The sequence below is a fragment of the Acanthochromis polyacanthus genome, unplaced genomic scaffold, assembly GCF_021347895.1.
Source record: "Acanthochromis polyacanthus isolate Apoly-LR-REF ecotype Palm Island unplaced genomic scaffold, KAUST_Apoly_ChrSc contig49, whole genome shotgun sequence".
Classification (NCBI taxonomy): domain Eukaryota; kingdom Metazoa; phylum Chordata; class Actinopteri; family Pomacentridae; genus Acanthochromis; species Acanthochromis polyacanthus.
In genome coordinates this window covers 13,333-18,424 of record NW_026131338.1, presented here as the reverse complement: position 1 = coordinate 18,424, position 5,092 = coordinate 13,333, and the positions used below count along the sequence as shown (strand labels likewise).

At 40.6% G+C, this 5,092-nt stretch overlaps 1 long non-coding RNA gene across 1 annotated transcript; it reads right to left on the bottom strand.

Moving 5' to 3' along the window:
• Positions 1 to 447: 447 nt before the first annotated feature.
• On the bottom strand, positions 448 to 908 carry LOC127532938 (uncharacterized). Its single transcript, XR_007940581.1, has 3 exons — positions 894 to 908; positions 696 to 764; positions 448 to 597 (listed from the first exon to the last, which is right to left on the bottom strand). It is a non-coding gene; the product is annotated as an uncharacterized LOC127532938 (long non-coding RNA).
• Between the last annotated feature and the right edge of the window lie 4,184 nt (positions 909 to 5,092).

Sequence of the window (5,092 nt, the reverse complement as noted above, 5' to 3'; positions counted from 1 at the left end):
TGAAAGCTCCATTTTACTGGACTCTCAGTATTAACACTCTACATTGATACTCCATATGCGAGCTCCCAGAATGACATTGAACATTGATCATCCACAATGCGAGCTCTCAGTATTTTATTGTCTTAATACCCCTGACTCAAATGTTTTTTTTTCATAGAAGTGATTCAGTTGTGAACAAAATATTTCACAGCTTCCAGTCTCTGTCATTATCCTTTAGAATATTGTTTTCATGTAAGCATTTCTCACAGTCTAGTTTGCTAGGGATCTTCATTTCCTTCAGGAATCTCTTAAAATGCTGTTCAATGATATCCCTCTCTCTTGGGACCAGGGCCTTTAGGGTTTCCCTCTAAATAAACTTAAGAAGTAAGTGGATATTAAAATTTTACACAACTGAAAACACATTTAGTTGTGAGACCACAATCAGTTCTTAAAAAATAATGTCATGATATTAATAAGTAATATTCTTGTACTGTAAACATACTTTTTGGATCGTATGGCAATTTCTCTGTGTCTTCAACAGGCTTTTCCGAGAGGTCAGTCCTTCTTGAAAGAGTGCCCTTTCTTCTGAATCCTCCGCATCCAAGTTTCCTGAAACCACTTGGGTAGAAAACAAATAAAATGCAATTATTTAATAAATTGAATGAATGAAAGCTAAATACTATACTAAAATACTGCATCCCATGCAAAAAACTTACCATCCTCATCTGTAGGGGCAGACTGGTCTTTAGAGTGAAAATTTTCTGTTTCTGAGTCACTGGAGCCATCTTCAACGGCAACAAAATCAAAGAAAAAACACATTCTTAATTTTTAAATTAATCTATTTGCATTGTTTTGTGCTTTACAAAACATGAAAATTAAGTTCGAAAACTTGTATGAAAGAATATTTTACTTACAGTCAATGTTTGGGGATAATGTCCTCCAGGGATTATCCTTTGAATTTGCCCATTCATTTTGGATGGCAAACAGAATTCTGCTTTTGTCACTTGCAGAGTTGCTTCAGGCATTTTGTAAAACTTCCTATGCACATTAATGTTGTGTCCCTTGAATGTTGCCAGCTGGTCCAGTTCATTATCTTCTAAGTTTAAAAGCTGTGAAACTGTAGCCACATGCTTTCTTAGTGTAGTGGAGGGGATATTTCTGGATGCTTAGCCCCACAGCTTTGTGCATATCGCCTTAAAGTGTCACATCCACGAATAGGCTCCACAGACTCTTTGACAGGACAGGCAAAAATGTAGGGGTTGCTTGGAGAAACCCCAACATTGTCTCTAGTGTTGATCAGAAGATCTATGGATTCTTTTGCATCTGTTGAAAGGAGTATTGGTACTTTGCGTCCTCTTTTCCCACGCACTTCTATCCTGGTGAGGTTTTCACACAATTTTTTTTCAAAGGCTGTGAGGCTCTGCAGAATTTCATCTTGCATAATGTGTTTGTTTCTGTGTCGGTATGTTTCGACCTCCATCCTGGAAACCTCTCCTTCACGATGCCAGTTGAAGAGGGTCAGCTGTGTCAAAGTTGCTTGAGAAAGATTTATTCCATGCGTTTGATGATGGACAACTCCAGGAGGGACTTTTCTGCTGACCTCCACAGCAGTTTTCAAGTGGTCCTGGAGCTTCTTTATGTCCTTGGCAAGAGGCAGTACTTGTGGCTTGTTCCATTTCCTCTGGTACAACGTTTTTAATGCATTTGATGGCACGTGGGTTGTCCATTCCAGTTGAATTAATTTGCTGAAATGTTCTGCTTGTGCCTTTAAGATGTCATCCTCTAGTCGCAGAGCCTCTCCCTACAAAATATATCAGACCTTCATCGGGGAATGGCGTAGTTTTAGTGCAGTTGAGGGAACTGCAAATCTGTTTGTTAGGTGGTCAAATCCTGTCATCTTTTTCACTGCCGCAAGCACAGTTGGTTAAATTTAGCCGGGGTAATCAAGTCCTTCAGGAAAACAGTGTCTTTGTCAAGATCTCTTGCCACCAGAACAAGTCTGGTAAGTTCTCGCATTTTATTTCTCATATCTGCTCGATGGCATCCAACTTCTCCATTTTTCAGGAACATCCTCTCACCCAATGACAGAATCAGTTGGTTGGGATTTCACCCGTCGTGTAACAGCATCATATGTCATGTCCTCCAGAATTTTTTTAAGTCCATCGGAAACGGGATGGTCCATTGGCAAGAGGAAGGAGCAATATGTCTGAACTTTTCGTTTCACTGGCCCGTCTGGTCTCAATTTGCAACGCCTTTGATGCCTCCAGAGATCTGTCTGATGTACATAACCAAACAAAAATAGCATGGCAGAAAGTCTGTTGCTGACAACAAGTAGGTTGTTTGTCTTTTTGGTACCATTTGTCCTTGACGTGCGGGATTTGACTGAACAGTTATGTATGTACTTTCCCTTGTTCCTTATTTTGCTCAGAAAGAAAACTGCCGCATCGTGGATCCTTGCTTGTGTGCAAGTGCCTTTGCAATGTCAACTTCATCTTGATGTTTCGCATCAGGTGTCTTGTAACTTTTCCGAAAGGCTTCTCACAATAGAGGCAATAATTTTTCTTGTAATAGACACGTTTGTGTGGGGTGTTTGAGGACATTTTCACTTTGACACCCTTCAAACTGCATTCAAGGACATTTTCATCCGTTTTTCATCCCAGTCTTAACTGCTTTTTTTGTGATGACTTTCTTGGCTACTTCATCATCTACTTCTGCCGGTTCATCATCAATATCCTCTTCTTCTTCTGACATATCAAGGGAAAGGGAGATCTGTGGTTCTATTTCCTGAAATACAGAAAAAAAAAGAATAAGAAAATGAATGAATGCTATAAATTCTCTCACAACATTTTTGTTACAGTTTTAGCACAGTTAGAATCAATATTTGTCAGCCCTGGCCAAAAAGAAATTAATCCACAATTATCATTTCAATGACAGATATACAGTTGGTACGGAAAGTATTCAGACCCCTTGAAATTTTTCACTCTCTGTCATTGCAGCCATTTGCCAAAATCAAAAAAGCTCATTTTATTTCTCATTAATGTACACTCAGCATGCCATCTTGACAGAAAAAAAAATTAGAAATGTAGAAATTTTTGCAAATTTATTAAAAAAGAAAACTGAAATATGACATGGTCAGAAGTATTCAGACCCTTTGCAGCGACATTCATATTTAACTCACATGCTGTCCATTTCTTCTGATCCTCCTCGAGATGGTTCTGCTTCTTTATTGGAGTCCAGCTGTGTTTAATTAAACTTGATTGGGCTTGATTAGGAAAGGCACACAGCTGTCTATATAAGACCTTACACCTCACAAATGCATGTCAGAGCAAATGAGAATCACGAGGTCAAAGGAACTGCCCAAGGAGCTCAGAGACAGAATTGTGGCAAGGCACAGATTCTGGCCAAGGTACAAAAGAATTTCTGCAGCCACCTCAAGGTTCCTAAGAGCACCAGGTGGGGCCCCCATTAATCCTCAAATGAAGGAACTTTGGGACGACCACAACTCTTCCTAGACCTGGGCCATCCAGCCAAGACTGAGCACATTTGTGGGAGAAGAGCCTTGGTGAGAGAGATAAAGAAGAACCCCAAAGATCACTGTGGGCTGGAGCTGCCAGACGATGCAGTCGGGGAGATAGGAGAAAGTTTTCCACAAGTCAACTATCAGCTGCAGCCCTCCACCCACGTCGGGGCTTTATGGCCAGAGTGGCCCGGACGGAAGCCTCTCCTCAGTGCAAGGACACATGAGAAGGCCCGCATAAGAGTTTGCCAAAAAACAACATGAGGACTCCCAGACTATGAGAAATAAGATTCTCTGGTTCTGATGAGACCAAGATTGAACCTTTTGGTGTTAATTCTAAGCAGTATGTGTGGAGAAAACCAGGCACTGCTCATCACCTGCCCAATACAATCCCTACAGTGAACGTGGTGGTGGCGAAGCATTCATGTTGTGGGAGTGTTTTCAGCTGCGGGGACAGGAACGATCTGGTTGCAATCTGAAGGAAGGAATGAATGCGGCCAAGTTACAGAGATATCCTGGAGGGAAACCCTCTTCCAGAGTGCTCAGTACCCTCAGACTTGGCCAAGGCGTCACCTTCAACAGGACAATGACCCGAAGCACACAAGCTACAATGACAAAGGAAGTGGCTCCAGAACAAACTCTGTGGACCAATGTCTTGGAACTGGCCCATTGCCAGAGCCCTGACCTAAACACAATTGATGGATCTCTGGAGAGACCTCAAAATGGCTGTCCACCAATGTTCACCATCCAACTGACAGAAGTGGAGAGGATCTGCAAGGAAGAATGGCAGAGGATCCCAAATCCAGGTGTGAAAAAACTTGTTGCGTCATTCCCAAGAAGACTCATGGCTGTACTAGCTGAAAAGGGTGCTTCTACTCATACTGAGCACAGGGTCTGAATACTTATGACCATGTGATATTTCACTTTTTCTTTTTTAATAATTTTGCAAAATTTCTAAACTTCTGTTTTTTCTGTCAGCTGGGGTGCTGAGTGTACATTAATGAGAAATAAAATGAACTTTTTTGATTTTGGCAAATGGCTGCAATGACACAGAGAGTGAAAAATTTCAAGGGGTCTGAATACTTTCCATACCACTGTATCATCTTCAATGTGAGAAGAGGAATCATCACTACATTGCAGACACTCCCTGGCTGATCACTGTTGGCACTGTGTTGAGTGTCAATCTCATTTGATGCTTGAGGAGAGCAATTGGCTATGTGGGGTTTGGTCCTGTAAAAATAACAATGCAAAATCAACATATTAAATTATGTTATAAATTTTATGATAATGGTTTATAACTTCTACAAAATGTTGAAATAGATAATTAAATGCTTACTTTTATTTCCATTGTTATTACTGTTGTTTGTGACTCCATTGTGATCAGCTTGGTGTGTGAAACTGTGAACACATAACAGACATTTACCATATTCAATCAATTAAGGATTACATTTGCCCTATGCATACAATCTTGCAATATTAGCTATAGTGTATGCATATATTGTTTAATGATATGTTTAACTGGTGAAGTGACAAAGTCAGAACTGTCTGTCTGGGCACATACTTGTGATGGCTTGAAGGCATTCTTCATGGTAGGGC